The sequence below is a fragment of the Pongo pygmaeus genome, chromosome 21 (genome assembly GCF_028885625.2).
Source record: "Pongo pygmaeus isolate AG05252 chromosome 21, NHGRI_mPonPyg2-v2.0_pri, whole genome shotgun sequence".
Taxonomy (NCBI): domain Eukaryota; kingdom Metazoa; phylum Chordata; class Mammalia; order Primates; family Hominidae; genus Pongo; species Pongo pygmaeus.
In genome coordinates, this window is record NC_072394.2 from 32424823 (window position 1) to 32445982 (window position 21160).

The window sequence follows — 21160 nt, forward strand, 5'->3', positions numbered from 1 at the left end:
GGAGTAGACCTCACCACAACCTATCATTCTATAGAGAAAGAAACTGAAACCCAGAAAAAGCATGTTAGTTGCCTGAGGTTACCCAGAAAGTCAGGGACAGAGCCTGGGCTTGGGGCTAGACTCCTGAATCTATCAGTGAAGCTTCTGTACCACAACCCTTGCCCTCACCAGGGCAAAAATTAAGAAAAAAAAGAACAAAGGGTACCTTTTCAAGTAAAGAAATCTTGGAAGGAAGGCCTAGGGGTATGACAGGAGAAGTCCTGACCATTTTAAGGCAGCTCATAAATGACATGCAATAAAATATGCATTGAAACAGAGGCCCAGGGAAGAAGGGAATATCCATGCTGACCACAAATACATGGTGGCAATAATGACATTGAGATTCAATTCCAAGCTTCCTGGCCACTGATGCCAAAAGGGAAAGTATGCTCAGTCTTATTGTTCTCATGGTTATGGGCGGGCAGGAAGAAAATTGGTTCTTTGGGAGAAATAAAGATCTCCCTAAAAGGAATGTTAAAAGGAACATTTTTGCATGGGGTTGGCTGCAGGGCAAGATGATGGTCCACTGGGAGTCTGCAAAGTGGGTCCCAAGGAAAGATGGTGCCCTCAGAGCTCCCCAGAGTTGCCCTGTGTGTGCTGTGCTTTGCTCACGTGAGACTGAAGAACACATGGAACACACAGACCAAAGGACTAAAGGGATGTGGAGACATCATCTGCTCTGCCTACGACGACAGCCCCTTTCCACAGACAAAGACCCCACCCAACCTGAGATCATAGAGCTTCCTGTTCCTGGTAATACAAAACAAGAAACCACATAAAATCACTTCATGCTGTCTCTTGCACTTGCATTCTCTCCCTGTCACTCATGCACACACACACTCTCTCTCTCCTGGCATTTCATGACAATCGAGTCCCAACTGCCACATTTTCTAGATAGAAAAGTGAAGACTTGCCAAAGGCCACAATGGAGCCATAGAAGCAGGGCCAGCTCATTCTAATCCCACCAACAGTTCCAGGCATGCCGCTCCTGTTGGAAGCCAAGGTTCATCTATCTTCCTGCAGCTCCCAGAGGCTCAACAGGGAGACACGGAGCCCAGCACACCCAACCGTGCCTGTTTTAGCCCAGGAGCCCATCTCACAGCAGCTCCTTCATCTCTCCTCCCAGCTCCCTTCTCCCTCTCCAGCTGCAGCTGCCCTGCTGTCCTCAGCAGCTGATCCCTGTCCACCTGATTCCCAGTGGTACTTCCCATGCCATGCTGAATTCTTTCACCTTCAATAAGATCCAGGGCCTCAACAATGCCCAATGTGGCTCGCACTTGCTGGAAGAGGGTGGATGATTAATAAATGCCTCTCCTAATAAGTTTTCCTTCTCTAGAGAAGCTGCCCTACCTCTTAATTTAGCCAGAGTAAGCATTCTAAAATGTTTTAAAAGGGAGATTCTACAAACAACTATGTCCTATTTTAAAGGCCCTTTATCTTTTTTTTTTTTTTTTTTTTTTTTTGAGATGGAGTCTCGCTCTGTTGCCCAGGCTGGAGTGCAGTGGCGCAATCTCAGCTCACTGCAACCTCTGCCTCCCGGGTTGAAGCAATTCTCCTGCCTCAGCCAGTAGCTGGGACTACAGGTGCCCACCACCACCCCTGGCTAATTTTTGTATTTTTAGTAGAGACGGGGTTTCACCATATTGGCCAGGCTGGTCTCAAACTTCTGACCTTGTGATCCGCCTGCCTCGGCCTCCCAAAGTGCTGGGATTACAGGCATGAGCCACTGCGCCCGGCCACCTTTTATCTATCTCAGAACGAGTTTTCCCCTTTTGCTGACAGGCAGACTAACCCGACAGAAAGAAACCATGGCTTGAGAATCAAATGTAACTGAATTTTAGATCAAATATGACTGGATTTGGAAATTTGAATTCACCCACCATCTTTATGACAGTGGGAATGCCACTTTACTCCTCTGAGCCTCATTCTCCTATCTGTCAAATGGGGCTAATTACAGTTGTCCATGAGTATAATCACAACGTGCGATAACACACGTGAAATGCCTAGCAAGGACCTGGCATAGGGACAGCACTCCGTAAATAGCAGTAATTATTTATTCGCCTGAATATATTCTTATTCTCAATGTTATTCATGTATATTACATTTTTCTCCCTGTCCAAAATCTTAATCTGAAATACTATACTCATTTGTATCTGAGAGGTTCCTGACTACAGATTCATTTTATGCTTTCTTAAGTCTACTTGCAAAAAAAGAAAAGGAAAGAAAAACCCCAAACCGATCATTGTCTACCAAACAACAGGATTTCAGGACATTGCCACTTTGGTCTAACAGAGTATCTCAAAATTAGCACATCCAAAATATGAATTTCTGATTTTGCCTTAAAAATCTGTTTTTCTGCAGCTTCCCTCATTTCAGTTAATGGCAATCCCATCATTCCAGTGGAGTAGGCCAACACTCTCATGTCTATCAGAAAAGCCTGTCAGCTTTTATTCCCTGCACAGTGTATGCATTTTACAGATAAGGAAACTGAGGCTGACATAGTCGCAGAATCTGACACCTTTCGGCATCTTCACTGCTCCATCCCTGGTCCAAGCCACCATGTCTCTCCTAGATGATGCAGGTCTCATTATCTCCTACAAACTCTACCCAGCAGCCAAAGGGATCCTTTTAGAACATAAATTGGATCAGGTCATTCCTCTACTCAAAACTCCTCCAACGGTCCTTCCTTTCAATAGAGGCTAAAGCCTTTTCTTCGGCTGATGCAAAGTTCTGTGCATCTCTCCCCTGACCCCTGCTTATCTCTTTGACCTCATCACCTCTCCCCCTCATTCACTCTGCTCTAGCCACCCTGCCTTCTTGCACATCTCCTCATCAGGGCCTCTGCACATGCCGTTCCTTCTGCCTGGAATGCTCTTCTCCTCGATCTCTGCCCCGTGTATTCTCTCTCCCTCTTCGGGTCTTTGCTCCAAGGTCACCCTCTCAGTGAATCTTCTCTGACCACTGTGTTTAAAATACAACCCCTCCTCCTATAGCACTCCTCTTTCTTCCCATGCTTCTTTTTTCTCCACCGTCCTTAGCAACAGCTAACATATTTATGTATGTATTTATTTTATGTCTTTAGAATATAAGCTCCAGAGAGGTAAGGATAGATGCCCATTTTATGCTTTATTTAGTCTCCTGTGCCTAGACTAGTGTCACGCCACCACAGGCCCTCAATAAATCTTTGCTGAATGAATAAGGGGGTCTGCACTGATTTGGGTAGATGTCACCACCCAAGTAAGTGTAGGCTTCTTAGCAAGTCAACAAAAGGGGGAAAAAAAAGCTTTGTGGTACTTTGTTTATATTATTATAGTCCTTTCTACACACAGTGTCCTATTTAGTGGGCTTGCCTCTCCTGCTAAGTTATGAGCTGGAAGAGTTTTATTCATCTTTGAAAAAATAGCACCAGAGGGTCCCCTCTAAGGGCTGTAATGACTATATGCAAGAGCTCAGCTGGGAGTTGTGTGCCCTCAGGCCCATCAGTATCAGGACCAATTTCCTCGTGTGTACATGAGGTTAATCATTGCCATGACAACGAAGGGAGGGTTGTGCTGCTGAGCATATACAGCAAGCCCTTGGTACACGGTGCATGTCACAGCTGGGATAGGATTTCTAGAAGGTAGCTGGGCAGAGCCTTTGAAGGCTAAGTATTGGGCAAATGCGAGCCTGGGGGTCCAGGAAAGCAAACTTAGGGCCTTCTCCTCCTTTTCAGCAGATTGACCTTGCTGTCACAGCCCCGGGTCCTATTCTGCCCAGCACTGGCCCTAGCAAGTGTTTGTAGACCAGGAGTCCAGGTACCAGAAGGTTGGGGTAGGAAGGTGCCCAGAGACAGGTGACTACGGAGATTTCAAACTGGCAGCCCACGGCTGTATCGTGCTTGAAGACCTGCATGTATATGTATTCCAATTCAGTCAATATTTATAAACTGAGAGATTTCATATTTTTTTAAAATCCATGTTTTCTGGCTTGTCTCAAACAAATTAAAAGATCTTTCAGCTCCGTGCCTGCATTCCTGCATGGCAATGATTGTCTGAGACTGAGAAGTTGTTCCCTTCTGTCAGAGTTCTTACCAGAGCTCTTGCTCTTTAATTGGTCTGTGTTTTTTGTTAGTGGCCTGGCATTGGAGCTTGGAATCTCTTTTCCGGTCCAGTCTCATTTTATAGGTAGAAGATCTGAGGTCAGCGTGGGGGTAGGTGGCATTTGCCCAAGGCCCCAAGTAAATCAGCAGTGGGGCCAGGACTGCAACCCCAGGCTTACGACTCTGAATCCAGGGCACTGGGATGTACAAGGAGGCTGAGAATGCAGCCTTGCAACGTTCTTTTGGTTGGTTCCCAGCTGTCAGGTAAGAAGAATGGGCCACTTGGGCTGAGGGGGAAATCCGTTTCAGGAAAAGGCTGGTGGGGCCAGAGAGGTAAAGCAGAGAGCACCATCTCCGGCTACATGCAGCTAAAACCTCTCTTCTTCCCACTTGCTGGCAAACACTGATCTCCCCGACCTTGTAAAATAAACTCAGGGGAAAGGCTCAGCCTACACTGGCTCTGTTGACATAACACTCTCAAGTGTCCCTCTCACTCCGCTTTCCCGAGAGCAGGCATCCTAGGGGCCCCTGATATGATGTAAAGAGCGGGGGCTTTGTCCTGGGGCAGAATCAAGCTGGAAACCTAGTTCTTAGCATAGGGCTGACACCAGCTTTAACTTCATCTGTAAAATGGGGTTTCAGTTGTGAAGACTGAACTGAGTGGTGCATGCAAAGAGCCTGGCACACACACTGCTGGATGAACAGTAATTTCTTTCCCGTATGTTATAAACCAAGGCCCAGAGACAAATGAATAACTTATACCAGAAAGGTACCGAACTAAAATGGGCTCCCTTAGCTCCAACTGGGTAATTTTACAGTTTTAAATATAGTTGTAAAAGTAGTACATACCCATTTAAAAGCCTTCCAGTTTTGCTACTTAAAGATAAACCACTGGTTAATTTGATTGCTGCCCCTTCTCAGGCCTTTTTCTAAGCACAGACATTTTTAGGCGGCGAGGGGTTGTTATATTTACACAGTTACAGTCGTGGAAAATATATAACTTGTATATTTTCAAAATGTACCATAGTTTAAGAATCGCCCATATGGCATATCCTTTATAAAAAGTATTTTACGGGCTGCATAGTATTCCATTTGATGGGTGTGTCATGGTTCATTTAGCCTCCCTCTCTGTTGAACATTTAGACTTTCTATCAAAAATGATGTTACAATAGGTATCTTTGTGAATAATTAGTTTCCTGTATTTAGAATTATTTCTTTAGGCTGGTTCTCTGGTAATGGATTTATAGGGTTGAAAAGTATGAATGTGCTGCCAAACTGCTTTCCCGAAGGGCTAGGTTGCCTATTGGTTCTCCCACCCATAATGTACACCTATTAGCTGGGTTTTCTACTTGATCAAACCACCAGCACTTAGCCAAAGCCTTAAAAGGCAAAGTGTTCAAGCTCAGACATACAAATCATCCAAGATGATTTTTCCATGTCTCTCCGGCCCTGTGGCAAGTATCTTCGCCCCCGCCTTCCACCCTCCACCCTCTGCCCCATGGCAATGCAGGCGGGGAACTGAGGCCGAGCTCAGAAATGGCCTAGCTCCCAGATTGAAAGCAAGCCTCCCAAAGCTACTCCCCCTTCTAATTACAGCATTTCCTATCTGTGTGGCAGCTCTGGCATGGCTGTTTCAGTCAATATTTACCAAGTGTCTATTGTGTGCCACTTCCTCCTCTGCCAATAGTCCCATAATCAAAGCACGTGTCAGTGAGGGGTTGGGCAGAAGAGAGAGGGACTCCTCTGCAGAACTCAGAAGCTGGTGCCCTTGAGCAGAGCTCTGGAGGACAGGTGCATAGTTGTTCTCCAGGTACCCAGGAGCCGCCTGTGGAGGAGCATTCCACATTCTGTGCAGGAACAGGGGTTAGCATTTACAGAGTCATGAAGAGTAAGAGAGCTACAGGGGGCTGGGTACTGCTAGACCACACAGTGTAGGGGCATAGGGAGAGTAGAGAGAAGGGCTGAGCCTGCAGAAAAAAGCCTTTTGAGCTTACAGAAAAATGTTCTGATCAAGTTTAAGGTCAAAGTCAGGTTTACAGTTCAAGGTCAAGGCAGGCCTAAGGCTCAAGGTCAGATTTATATTACAGAAGATAACCCTGTACGAGCTCTGCCAAGTATGGACTGGGAAGAGATGAAGAGAAGCACCAGGACAGAAGGTCAGGGATGACGAAGTTTTAACGAAGGCTATAGAAGGTAAAATGAGAGTGGAGGTGAGGAGGTGACAGAAGTAAAGGTGGCTTCAAGAGAAATTTAGGAAGTAGACTCTTGAGGGTCCCCAGAAGAGATAGGCTGTAGGGAATGATGGAAAGGGAAGAATTGTGATGGCGCCCAGGCCTCTGTGTGGGTTAGCTTCACTGCCTACCCAATATTCTATCCCTCCTCCCTCAATAATAGAACCCTATTCAGGGGTGGCAATATATCTACCTTAAAACATACAAACACACCCCCCACTCCACCCAGAGTTGCAGAGACAGTTCTGGCCTGTGAGTTGTGAACAGCAGCACCCTGGGCTTGGGAACCTGGCTAGGTGTCTGCTATCCTGCAAGGGCTAAAAGAGGAATGGGCATCATGCCTTCAGAGGCTTGGAGTCTTCCCAGGTGCTAGGAACAGAGCTGGATTCGAAATCAAGGCTTAGTAAACACCTGCTGAGGGAAGTCAGGCAGCCAAACAGATGACCTGACAGTTCTGAGAACCCCATTCCATCAATCCAGGAACCAGGAAGAGGGCCCCTGAGGTAGCTCCATCCTCTCACTCTCTTGGGACAAAGCCTGGTACAGTATGGAGACCACAGTACTTGGGGCTAGGATACTCAGCTCTGCCACTGAGTATGACTCAGACCTAAGGCATACCTCTCTTGACCTCTGGGTCCCTCAGTCTGCCCATCTATAAAGTGGAGATAACACATCCCACCTCATAGAGCAGTTGTGACAACCCGACCTCTGCCTTGTCAGCCTCATTTCCCACACACCTCCTTTGCAATTCATCTTGAAAATTCACTGGACTTCTGCCTATGCTGTGCTGTCTTCCTGGAAAGCTCTCCCAAGCCTCTTCATCCTACTTATTTTCCAAGTTCAATCCAGGCCTGAATGCTTGTGTGTAGCCTCAAGGGAGACAGAATTCACAGCTAGAGCACATCGTGCACCAATAGGATACAGGCTGTTTACACACATCCCCACCTGTAGGCCAGTCTCCCACCCTTTGGGAGTTACTGAGCCTACAAGTATATGTGCATGCACACACACATGTGTGTGTGATGCTGATGAGCTGAGAAAGAGGTCTGGCAGAAGAAGTCACAAGGTCCTCGTCCAGGCTCCACACAGCTCAGAGCAAAGCAGAAAAGCTGTGGGCACCGCTCCAGCCAGTGCATCCCCCAATCTGGTCAGTGTGGAGCCCAACAAACCTTCCTTACTGAATAGTTAGCCTCTCCATCTCTGCCTCCAAAAGGCCTTTTGATGGCATTGGCACTGACACACACTCCTCGCCCTTGCTGTTGGGAGGGTCGGCTGGAGAGCTCTACTCCAGTCTCTCACCCACAGGAAGGCACTGCTGTGCACATCTTCACAAGATGAGGGATGCTAAGTTACCTTACTCGCCCAGGGTCACAGGAATAAAAGGCATCAAGGGCCAGCCAGGCCTCTCTAGACATCAGAGCTGTTTGTGGGCTCTGACACTAAACCTTCATGGCATCTAAGGGACTTAGGCTCCCTGTTTGCAAAATAAGACCTGAGCCCAGGAGGTGGAGGTTGCAGTGAGCCGTGATGGTGCCACTGCACTCCAGCCTTGGTGACAGACTGACAGAGTGAGACCCTGTCTCAAAAAAAAAAAAAAAAAAAAAAAAAAAAAAAAAAAAGAAGAAGCCGGAGTCTCTCAGGAAACCAGTCTTTCTATCAGTGTCTCTCTCACCCACTCATACACACTGAGTATGAAACTTCCACAAGGCCCTCTAGGGCTAGCCCTACACACTGGGAGAACATATTTGCAAAATATATATTTAACAAAGAAATTATACCCAGAATGTATAAAGTACTCTCATACAACTCAATAAGAAAGCCAACAGCCCAGTTTTTAAAAATTAATGGGCAAAATACTTGAACCGATACCTCACCAAAGAGGATATGTGGCTGTCAAATAGACACAAAAGGATGCTCAACATCATTAGTTATTAGGAAAATGCCAGTTAAAGCCATAAGGAGATACCATTACAAACTATTAGAGTGGCTAAGATTTAAAAGACTAACCATACCACGTACTGATGAGGATGTAGAGTAGCTGAAACTCCCATAATGCTGTGAATAGGAATGTCAAATGGTACAGGTGCTTTGGAAACACTTGGGCAGTAAAAAATTACATATATATTTACCAAATGATACAGCCATTCTTCTAGGAACTTACCCAAGAAAATAGGAAAGTGTATGTCCACTGAAACATTTATACACATACATTTATAACAGCTTTACTTGTAATAGCCAAAAAACTGGAAAAAACTAAATGTCCATCAACAGACAGATGAATGTATAAACAAATGATGATTTATCCTTTCTCCATACTATGGAATATGAGTTCGAGACCAGCCTGACCAGTATGGTGAAACCCTGTCTCTACTAAAACTAAAAAAAATTAGCTGGGCATGGTGGCGCACGCCTGTAATCTCAGCTACTCAGGAGGCTGAGGCAGGAGAATTGCCTGAACCCGGGAGGCAGAAGTTGCAGTGAGCCGAGATCGCACCACTGCACTCCAGCCTGGGTGACAGAGTGAGACTCTGTCTCAACAAAAAAGAAAAAAAAAGGAATAAACTATTGGTATATACAACATGAATCTCAAAATAATTATGCTGAGTGAAAAAGCCAAACCAAAAATGTGCATATTATATTATTTCATTTATATAAACTACTAGAAAATGTGAAATAATCTGTACTGACAGAAAGCAGATCAGTCATTGCCTGAGGATGAGGGGGGAGGAAACTTTTGGGGACGATGGAGATGTTCACTATCCTAATTGTGGTGATGGTTTCATCAGTATAGAAATATGTCAGAATTTACCACACTGTACTTTAGATATGTGAAGCTGGTTGTATATCAACTATATTTCAATAAAGCTAGAAGGAGGAGGATGGGAAAGAGTGGAGGAAAGAAAACAGAAAGCATAGCAAACAGGAAGCCAGGCAAACAAAACAAACAACACACACACACACACACAGACACACATACACAGATACACACATATAGACACTGACACACAAACACACACACAGACACTGACACACAGACACAGATACGCACAGACACACACACAGGCACACACAGAGACACACACTGACACACACAGATACACACACATACAGACCCAGACACACATACAGGCACACATACACAGACACACATACACAGACACTGACACACACACACAGACACACGCCACACACACAGATACACACAGAAACACAGGCACAGACACACACACAGTCACACACGTAGACACACACACAGGCACACACACAGATACACAGACACACTGGCACAGACAGACACACAGGCACACACATGGACACACACACGGACACACACAGATACACACACAGACACACAGGCACAGACACACACACACGCACACACACACAGGCACACACAGAGACAGACAGTGACACACACACAGACACACGACACACACACAGATACACACACAGACACACAGGCACAGACAGACACACACAGGTACACACACGGACACACACACGGATACACAGGCACAGACAGACACACAGGCATACACACGGACATACACACAGACACACACACACATAGACACAGACACACACAGACACAGGCACATACACATACACACACAGAGTATGAAACTCCCACATGGCCTCTAGTCCCAAGGAATCCCTCAATCCAGGATTCCATCTGATAGGGACACCAAAGCTTCTTGTCATTTACTCAACATTTTCTAGAATGTTTCCTGTGTACCTGGTTTGTGCTGGGTACTGGCGGTTCAGAGACAAATCAAACAATCCTTGCCCCAGGAAACTATTTCTAGCAGCCATGGTATAGCCTTCCCCAAATTCAACCTAAACATTTCGCCACATGCCCCTAATATCCCAGCCAGATTCCCTTCACAGGATCCCTTGGAGTCCTTCCTCCTGGGCCTGATTTTGTTTCTACCCTTGCCACCTCTTGGGAGAAAGCCTTCAATTAGTTCACAACTCCAGCAGAAGTCTGTCTTTTATCTGTGCAAAACAGACATCCAAGCTGAACCCCAACTGATTTCTAATAATTGACCAACGAGATCTGAGTCAAGTCTTCATAGAATCGCAAAAATTCTGGACAGGAAAGAATCTGAAGGTTTCAAAGCCCAACATCCATCTGACTGAAGTTCTGTTTCTCGGAATAACATTCCTGTTCTGCAGTCACCCGGACCCAGTTTGTATACCTCCAGTGAGGAGGGAGCTCACTACCAAATGAAGATGTGTTGGCACTTTGGGAAAGTAGGGAAGTTATAAAGTGATTCCTATACAACACGGATGGAAGGATACTGGCATTTATTAAGTACCTACTGTGTTTAATAAATAAAGCCCCTGGGCTAGGTAGGGGCTTTACACATAGAAGATTTCCAATCTAGTTTAATTCTCATGCCAGCTTTGCTGTCAGGAGGCCTGAGTTATGATTATGATGCCCATTTTTACTATTGAGGTACTATGGGTCAGATAAATTAAGTGACTTGCCCAGTCACAAAGTCAGTCCATGGCAGAGACGGAGACAGCAGTCCAAGTGTATCCAACTCCAACCTGCGCTCTCTGTTCCCAACCACTCAGAGAGCAGGGCAAGGGGGCCGGTGCTGCCTAGGCTTGGATCCTGGGCTTTTTCATCTGGATGGCTGGCCTCAGGGATTCCTTACAAAACCAACCTCCACCAGGCCTAACAACCTCTGAGCCCTTCTCTCTCAGACACACGGCCCCAGAGTGAGGAGCCCCCCTCCTATGGAGGGGGAAGGGGCTCTCCAGAAGGAAGCCACAGACAGTTGGCTCAAATGGTCTCCAGCTCCAATCTGGGCCCTGGGTGCCACCCAGGGAGGGGTGGTCTCTGCAGTCAGGGAATAGGAGGGTGTGGAGGGGTCAGGTCCTCTCCATCCTCTGAGAGCACAGAGCTTAGGCTGGTGACTAAGAGCCTGGGCTCTGTGAAGGAGCTGTGGGAGTTGGAAGTGGGTCCCCTGAAAGATAGTGTTTCAGCTGGGCCTTGAGACAGATCTGAACATGAGGAGATAGCAGTAGTAGTAGGAAGAGAATTTCAGACAGAAGAAACAGGGCAAGTAAATGTAATTGAGGTAGAAAGGAATGGCAGGGAGGAAATACTGCTGACCTGGGGTAGAACACGTCCAAGGGTCACTCAGGGACTTTTCTGAAGTCATAAACTATCAAAATGTCCTTCTCTAGCTCTTAGACCACCTCACTCCTATCAGGTCCAGGGCTAGCAACCTTGGTGTAAGAGCCCAGCTAAGCTTTGAGGAGGAAGGAATGCCCATTCACAGGCCTAAGAGAACAGAAATGGGGAGAGGAAAAGAATGAGAAAGCAAAATGAGGGGCAGGGAGAGTTTGGGCCCTGGAATCAGGTATTTGGTAGCTCAGCCACCATGTAAGAGCTGTGGGCCATGGACAAATTGCTTAAATTTCCTATAACTCAGCTTCCTTTTCTATAATAATGCTTTCCTTACCTGGGCTGTCAGGAAGATGCTATAAGGTCACATATCCCCTGTGCCCGACATGTAGTGTAGCTGTTATCATTAACCTGGACAAGAGTCGGGACTTAGAGGGTCAGAAAAGCAATCGAGGCCCATAGAGACAGGAGGAAGCAGTGTTTGTGGGGACATCTGCTATATACCAGGCTCTTTCCCACAGGGGACCACAACAGATCATCCCATCTCCTCTCAGGCAGGAATAATCGATTTCTCTTTGGCAGATGAGAAAATGGCCCAGGGGGTAACACAATTTGTCTGAAGTCCCAGGCTAACAAGTGGCAGAACTGGAAATGAGCCAGGCCTAACTCTGAGGAAGTGAGTGGCTCCCAGAAGGCCCAGGGTGGCTTAAGTGGATGGAGCTGTGGCTCCTCCCCTTTTGGCTCTGAGCCCCAAAAGTGAGGAAGGTGGCTACTGTCAGAAGACGTAGTTTGCCTCATGACACTTGCCTCACAGCAGAGGTGATGTTTAGCACACCCTTTCTCCCTCTGGGGCTTCGTGTCCAAAGTCTGCCACTTCTGAAAGGGAGGCTGGAAGGGAGGCGAATCTTACAATGCATACAGAGGGGATGTGTGGGAAGTAAGACGGGGGAAGTGGTGCTAAACTGGCTGCCTAATGAGGCTTTGGGAAAGACGCAGGACCCAGGATTTACTGTGCCTCTGTTTCCACCATTTTAAAAGCCAGAAAGGACAGGGAGCTGCCCTTTGCTGAAGGGCATCAGACCAATGGACTAGCCAGAATAGAGAGCTCAGTGTCCTCAGACTCACTGTCCTTACACAGTCCTCCTCCACTCCCTTCCCGAGTGCCAGCTCTTTAGATCCTGTTCTAGTTCCTCCTCTTCCTCCGAGAAGCCTTCTCAGATAGTCTCAACCTACAGCTATTCTTTCTCCTAGGAATGCCAGTAGCACCCACTGCTTGCCTCATCTGTGACCAGCCCTATACTAGGATTCCAGATCTTCTGGGTTACAGCTGTCAAGCACAGCCTTTCCAAATTCCATCCTATGGCAAGAATTCCTCCTAGAACATCCAGCCCTATGTTAGCAGCCCAGAGATGAGGTGCCAGCTCTCAAAATACATTGTTTTGTTACTAGATTTTTTTTTTTTTTAGAATTTTCTCCCTTTTATCCCTTGAACTGAGCCAAAATTTGCCTTCCTTGCTGGCACTTGCAAGGACTGGTCTGGTATCTATCTCTCAGGGCATGCAGAAGCCCGCACTCTCTCCCATGCCTGCACTTTGAATACCTTTACCCCTGAAAACTGCTATCCTGTCACTACAGTGTGGGAAGCCACATCCTGTATACCTGTGTCAGAGTCCCCACCCCAGCACTTGTGCTTATATAACTTTGGGCCAGTTTCTTCTTTCTAGTGGTCCTAGTTTCCTCAACTATTAAAAAACTTCCTATCTTAGCAAGCAGCACAGTGCCTCACCTGTTGTGTGTGTTCAACTAACGGTAGTTATTTATTTTTTGTTCACCGATCACTTCTTTAGAGGCAGTATGGCTTAGAGGGAAGAAAGTAGCTCTGATGCCAAAGAGACTGGCATCTAAGTGTAGGCTCTGCTACACAGCCACTGTGTAACCTTGAACAAATTTCCTCCCCTCTCTGAGTCTCAGTGTCTTTCTCTATAAAACAAGGATAACATATGCTAAGTGGGCCCGGATTGGTTGACTGCTTCTTTTTTTCTCTGACCCATCTTTATGTTGCCTTTCTTCCGCATCTGCCCAGTTTTCCAGGCTACGAATAACACAGCTATATCACTGTGTGGCAGGCACAGTGCTGAGTGCTTCAGATGAAGATTCCACTCAGTTCCCATCCACCCTCTAAAATAGGTGCTATGAGGGCTAGCACCTCATACTCAGAAGACACACAGTCAAATGGCAGCTGTTGTTAATATTTCTATGTGTCAGGCCCTGTGCACCACCCACATACCTTCCCTCCAACCAACCTAAACAGCTCCCTGAGGATAGGGACCACATCTTGGTGCCTGTGTGTACAGCAGATCCTCAGTATATGTTGGTTGAATGAATGGTTATAAATACTTCTTTGAATTCCTTCACCGTGGCCAGAATAGAACCTTACCATGATAGGTGCTTGATGAATATTTGATTAACTGGAGCCACAAAAAATGTGAACTGTCATCAGTGGCTTTAGTCTGAATCCTAGAAGGCCCTGAAACCGTGGTAGGGTTCCTTCTGCTAATTAAGAGTTCCTCTGAGGTCCTTCTCTAAGAACACTCTAGGCTGTCTTTGCAACCAGATCCCAACTTTTCCTCTGCAGGGACCATGTGTCAGAGCTGCCCACAGAGAGACTGCTTGCTGTCCAGATCAAAGCACAACCCAAGGAGAGGGCAGCAGAAGCTCTGCTGCAAGGCTGGTGTGGCTTCCAAAGAACAGGAACTACCCCATCCACTGAGGACCTGCCAGGAGCCTCTCTGTACCCCTCTTTCTCAAAGGTGGCTTCTGTGCCAGGCTGCACAGGCCACCAGCCAAGTTCCCTCTTCTGAAGCTGCCGACCAAGCTTCCAGAGACCCTGTGGTAGGGAGGCATGGCTAGGGCCAGCTTCAAGGGGTACAGAGGTATCTGGAGGCCTCAGTCCCCAGAGACTCAATCCTGACAGTGCTGCCGAAAGGGAAGGGGCACCATCAGGGCCTTTGAAGCTGGGGGAGCCAGAAGCAGAAGATCACAAGCTGCCAAAGTCAGGCTAAATGCCCTAGCCTTGCAAACAAGGCATTCCCTGGCCTAGGCTGCCTTTCCAGCCTTCTTTCCTTTCTCTGCCTTCATCCGTGGGCCAGCCAATAATGACTGAGCACTATGTGCCCAGCATCTAAAACTTTACATCTGAGGTCACAGACGGATGGCCGGTCACATACACATTTTAATATGTGCATTTAAAAATGTTGCCTAATCAGCTACATGTTAAAAATTAGGAGATGTCACAAACAAATATGCAGATTTCTATCTTATAAATCAGAAGATCTGACAACACTGGGCACATGTTCTTGTAGGCAAGAATGGTGGGAGCGGGATAGCAGCTGCTTCTTTCAAGCAAGCACTTTCCAATGTGCTATAATCCCCAAACAGCCCAACCGGCCTGTTTTACCTTTGTAGACAATTACATTTGACAATCCTTGCTTAACATATTTCATTTTGGTGTAAAGTCTTCCTAATGACCTTAGGAGACAACATCATTTCCCAGTTTTACAGATGAGGAAACAGAGGCTCTGAGGGAAAAAAATAACTGGGCCAAGATTCAAACCCCAGCAGCCCAACTTCAGAGCCAAACACGAGAACACTAGTCTGTGGCAAAAATGAGGAAAATACAGACAATGCAGTGAGTTTTTAACAAAGCAAAATGTATTCAATTTGAAGGAATACCATTTTTCCCCTGATAATATGGCCTTCTTACTTGGGGGAATAGAAATATTAAAATGTTCTTTCTCTTATTTTATGATAGTGATGGTAAAGAGAACCCTAAGTGTCATCTGAATGTCCTCATCTGGTAAAATAAAAAGCTAGCTAACTGAGGATGGATTCCCAAATGCACTGGTCTTTGTGAAATATAAGTCCAAGACCCACTGCTCTGCTACAGACTTCCTCTCCCAGTATGACAGCAATCTTCTGTTATTCCTCTTGGTTAAAACAAAAAACAAAAACTCATAACTTCATCTAACCATATCTGCATCATTCTATTTTTGAAGAGGTGGCTTTTGAACTGAGTCTTTCCCAACCCCTCTCCCTCCAGCAAATCCACAAAGCATTTGTTCATGCCTTTTGTTATATTTATCTTATTCTTCCTCAAGTTACAATTATATGTATCCTATCCACCCTTCTACCCCCTAAAGTCATTACAGAACAGAAGAAAGACACTTTGGGAGGTCAAGGCAGATGGATTGCCTGAGGTCAGGAGTTCGAGACCAGCCTGGCTAACATGGTGAAACCCCCTCTCTACTAAAAATACAAAAATTATCTGGGCATGGTGGCGCATGCCTATAGTCCCAGCTACTCGGGAGGCTGAGGAAGGAGAATCACTTGAACCCGGGAGGCAGAGGTTGCAGTGAGCCAAGATCATGCCACTGAACTCCAGCCTGGGTGACAGAGCAAGACTCTGCCTCCAAAAAACAAAAAGAAGAAGAAGAAGAAGAAGAAGAAGAAGAAAGAGTTTCTGAATTGTTAGCCACTCAGAGCTAGAAGGGCTCTTAGATATCATCACCTCTGACTCCCATTTTGCAGGCATGGAAAAGCAAAGGGTCTGACCTAAGGCCACCCAGTGGGTCAATGGCAGAGCTGGGGTGAGGACCCAAGTCTACTGACTCCTCAGTGCTGGCTCTTCCTGCTGTGCCAGGCTGCTTTCCAGCCACTCCCTTTTGGTTGGCTCAGCCCCTCAATTCAGAGGACAGTGCTGAGTATGCGACAAACACATCATAAATATCTGTCCATTAATGCAAATCAGCCTGGGGTGCACAGGCCTCAGCCTCTCCAAGGCCCTTGGCTTGAGCTTCACATCACCTGCATCGAGACTTCCCACGGCACCAGCTGCCCATCAAATGGAGAACTGGCACCCAGGGCCTCTGGTGGCCCAGATGTAGAAAGACCCCATGTGGCTTAGAAATGCAATCCCCGTTAGGCCAGAGTTATGAACCAAGCCCTGCTGAGTAATCTTAGGCAAATGACTTCACCTCTCAGGTGTTAGGCATTCCTCCAGACAGGTGGGATGCCTAGAATAGACATGAAGAAGAACTCCCCAAGCCTATCAGATGATTATAGGCACAAGACAGTCTTTGTCAGAGGAATTTCAAAATCCTGCTTCTAGAAGCCTTTAAGGACAGGAAAGGTTCTGGTCTACCCGGGACAAACGGATAGTTCCATCAAAATTGTGTTACAGAGTGAGCTTGGATGGTCCCCCAGACTCTGTGTCCACCTTCTGGATCGATGAGGACAGGAGCCAACAAGTCTTTAGGGCTGTTTGGAAACATTCTAAATCAAGTAGAACCCTTTACTATTATTATTAAATTATTATTCACAAGCTCAATGCCAAAAATAGAGATGACAATGGCATCATCTCTCTACAGCCTTCCTGACCCACTCAGTAGGAAAGATCCTTCCCCTCTCTCTGTCCCGCCACCCCATCACACACATATCAGTATGTCTTATAGCTTCCAGATGTTTTCTCATATCTATATGTTTAGGTATCTGTCTCCCTCTGTTAGATATGAGCTTCTTGAAACTAGGACTCACCATTTACTCTTTCCTGCATGCTATGCACTTAGCCCAGGGCCTAGCTAATAAATAAGGACAAATGCTGGTCAATGTTTAGCAAGTTAAGGAATCCCCTCCACCTCCAATACTGGAACAAGGGTGCATGTAGGCCTTTTGGAGCCAGTAGATGCATGCAGATCATTTGAGGGATGGGAACTCTCGGAGGGAAACTAGCTGACCCAAGGTTACTCAGTCATTGAGAGGGCTCAGACTAAAAGCAACCCTTTGGACACCCAGTCCAGTGCACTTCCAGCTAAACATTTTCTAGGTTCTATGACACACTGGTTGTATGACTCTGGGTAAGACCCTTCACCTCTCTGCCCTGGCTTTCTCACTTATAAAAATGGGTAAATTTATATATAGTGCCTACATAATGGGATGATCTGAGCAGTAAATTATTGAACCTGTGTAAAACAGAGCACGACACATAAGAAGACTAAAAAAGTGTGTCTGTCCTGACTGTCATTCAGGTCTAACCATTATCCTCGGTAAAGGGGCATCCACCAACCATCAGCAAAGCAGGGCTCATGGTGAAAGGAAAACTCTCCATTCCTGGCTCACACAGTTTTCAACCGGGAAGTACCCTGCACCAATCACCTAGGAGAAATGCCTGATCTCTCACCACAAATTGTTCACAGCTTTTTCTTCTCCAAACCCCTATTCACACCTGCAAGTGCACACACAACTCACAGCATCAGCAAGGTATGCATGAAGAGGCAGTGAAACCTTTGGAAGAGGATGATCCAGACAGACCTGGTGTCAGATAACAGTTCTAGCTGTGCAATCCTCAGCAAGTCACTTAATCTCTCCAAGCCTCAGTCTCCTCATCTTTGAAACAGTCATAATTTTCTTTAAGGATTACCTGAGATAGTTAATGGTCTGGGACTTCATAAATGACGTTGAGGGTAATAATAATTGTCTGATTTTTATTTAACAAAATCCACTCGACAGAATGTCAGAAGCAGAAGGGGTCTTAGAAATCACTTAGTCCAGTCCCATCATTATATAGATGGGCACACAGAGGCCTTGAGGGGAGGCCTGACTGGCCCAAGGTCACATAATAAGGCAGTGGTTCAATGGGACATGGGACCTGGGTCTCCTGACTTTCTACTGCATATCCATGTTGTCCCACTGGATTCTAATTATCTGCTCTCCTCCCTCAAACACAGAAAATGGCTAGAATCATTCCCTTCCCAATCCTCCTCCCTTCACAGTCATCTCACACCAGCCAGCACCATCTGGATCCCTTTTTGCCAACATCACCACCCTCCCAGGCACATCTGGCCCCTTTTGGTCTAGTCAGGAGCCCTAGAGGAGTAGGCAAAGCATCTGTTAATCACCAGCAATAGCAATAATAACAGTAGTTGTAATAGCAATAAGAATGACAACCAATAACCTGGACGATGTCCCACTCTTAAAAGGGCTTTCACCTACATAATCAACACATTCCTACAGTTTCTCCCTAACCTAGTTGGCTTAGGGACATAATTTCCTCAAGTTTGTTTCATTCAACACTTACGGAGCACCTACTTTGGGCCTACTCATGGGCCAGAGGCTGGAGACATAGAAAGGAAAATGATAGGACCTCTGCCAAATAGGAATTTAGGGTGGGAGTGGGGGGATATGACAACTTCTTTTGGTCCAAATGGTGCAGCAGCAAAATTCCCCACCCAACCCTATGGAGAACCTCCTTTATCATGCTGTCAAAAGGCAGGAGGTATCTGTGGAATAAAGACAAGCAAGAAAGGCTTGAGTGCTAGGCTGAAAATGACAGCAGGAAGAAAGATAAAGAATCGAAAATACAGGCACCAAAAACTTGACTGCCTGGCCTCAGGGTGACTCTAGGGAGACACTCCAGGGAGGGCAAGAGAGCCACAGTGGGATTCGTGTGAGATCCGGAAGACCTGATCCCTGCTCTCCTGCCAGCACACAAGATTCTGCTGCTTCTGTTCCCTCAGAGACTCCGCCCTTGGATGCCAGGATTTTCCAAACCCAAAGCCAGGCTACAGGCCTCCTTGGGACCATCATTTGCTAGAATGATGTCACAACCCTTGCAGTGGAAATGTTGCTGCCTGCCTAGGCCCTCAGCCTGGTGGCCCAGTACACTTCAGCATTCATTACCCTTGGCAGGGACACCATCTGCAGGGGTGTGGAAGAGACAGGCAGGGGATGGGGAGGAGAAGAGGACTAAAAGCAGTCACCTCTTCCTCTCTTCCCCCAGCCTATCTCCCAAGTCCTGAGTTCCTGAGAACCTACTATGCGCCAGGCACTGGCACTATTTTAGGTGCTTCCACATACATCTCATTTAATTTTCACATCAGCCCTCTGCGGGCTGTACCCCCAGATTTACAGATGGAGAAACTGAAGCTGGGGGAAGGCAAGTCACTTGGCAGCTCAGGGATGTCAACATAGGACTGTCTGGCACCTCCAGCTCCTTGAGGCCCACAAGGTCAGTGTTTCACTCAAGAAGTCAGAGTTGAAAGATATCAACTGAGGAAACCCCAATTATTTCATGAACCTAAATTTAAGTTGCCTTAGCAGAGGGGTCCCCCTGACATGTAAAAGCTGCTCGAGTGATATACTAAAATTATACAGATCATTTAATCCAATTCCTTCATTTAACAGATGAGCAGACAGACACCCACGCCTAAAGAATTTTAAAATGGCTACTTGTGGCCAACTAGCAAGTTAAGGGCCTAGAACCCCAATCTCTGGCACTTTCCTTATACGACTCTGCCTGCAGAGATCACCTTTTTCTAAGAAGCTCCTTCAGCCCATCCGGACACCACCAGATGGGCAGAGAAGGCAGAGGAAACAGGCAGCATGTGACTGGCCTCTCTTTCAGTCTGCAGGGTTGGGAAGGGAATACGGGGCTCCCCAGGCTAGTAGGTGTTGCAAACAGCCCAGCTCCCGGCTGGGGAGTGGAAGGCTTCATATCCCAGGGAAGCTCCGGGGAGACGGAGGCTCAGATCGTCCACTCTAAGACTTATGGGCATTTTTTCCCCAGATCTACTGCAGGGCCCTGATGCTTCTCAGAGGGAAAGATGGGATGGAAGCAGTCATTGGCACTTGACCTTGGGGTGGGTGTGGGGTTCCATCCTTCTCCCACCCCCAGGTACCCCTGCTCCTCCTCCAAGAAGGAAAAGAGAAGCTTAAATGTTTGCCAAATGCCAGAAGAGGAAGACAAATAAAAATTGGGGGGGGGGTGGGTTCCCTAAAAACCTCCTAATCGCCCACTTTGGGCATCTTCTCTGCTGCAATAAGCACCCTCTAATTCGTACATTTCACGGAGGGGGAGGGAGGGAAGCGCTTAAAGGGATGTAGGGGAATGAAGGGAGGGTAAGAATGAGTCACGATTAACCCCTCTCAGGCTGGTGCCCTCCAAGGGATTCTACCGCAGCGAGAGGTTGCAAGCGGCCCCCACCTGCCGCGGTGCAGCGGAGGGCCAGCTCCCCGCTCCGCCGCGGCCTCCTCACCTGAGTCCACTCGCCCTCCGCAGCCCCGCCGGCTGGCACCACTCTGGCCCGGCTTGGCGCAGCGCCTCTGCAGTCGCTGCTGCAGCCGCCTGGCCCTGATCAGCGACCTGCGGGGTTAGGAAAAAGAGATAGACCGGGGCGGGTGAGCGCGGGCGGGGGACACCCGGGCAGCTGAGCCCCCGGCCGCTGACAGCTGGGCCGCTGCAGCCAGAAGGCTTGGAGGGCAGGCTGCCTGCCGGGTGCTCCGTCCCCTCCTCCTCGCGGCCCGCGGCCCCCACCCCACCCCCTGGCACTTGGCACTCTGGACTGCGGCGGGTGCAGCTGGGCGGTGGGCCCGGAGGTCCCCGGGGTCCTTGTCATCACCTGCGGAGGCTTCCATGGCTTCAGCTGCCCTGCCGGGGCCGCCGAATTGCTCTCCCGAGCCCCTGCAGGAGGCGGCTAGCTGGGTGCTCGCCGGGGCTGGGGCTGCCGGGAGGGAGGGGCGGGGAGGGTGAGGTGGATGGAAGGGACCAGCCAGTCGGCGGCTCGCCGGCAGCTGCGTAAGCGGCCCGTCTTTACTTTCCTTCTTAAAGAGATAGTTAGT

At 47.5% G+C, this 21160-nt stretch overlaps 1 protein-coding gene across 9 annotated transcripts in view; it reads right to left on the bottom strand.

Moving 5' to 3' along the window:
- Positions 1–21061, bottom strand: part of SNPH (syntaphilin) — a 41843-nt gene extending 20782 nt beyond the window's left edge. For 8 of the 9 annotated variants that reach the window (XM_054467693.2, XM_054467691.2, XM_063659477.1 and 5 more), the window contains exons 1-2: positions 20941–21061; positions 20578–20684 (exon numbers count right to left, since the gene is read on the bottom strand). The gene's annotated coding sequence lies outside the window, so the exon portion shown is untranslated. Of the gene's footprint in view, positions 1–20577; positions 20685–20940 lie in introns of those variants that run through there. The other variant, XM_054467694.2, reaches the window with a different exon arrangement.
- Between the last annotated feature and the right edge of the window lie 99 nt (positions 21062–21160).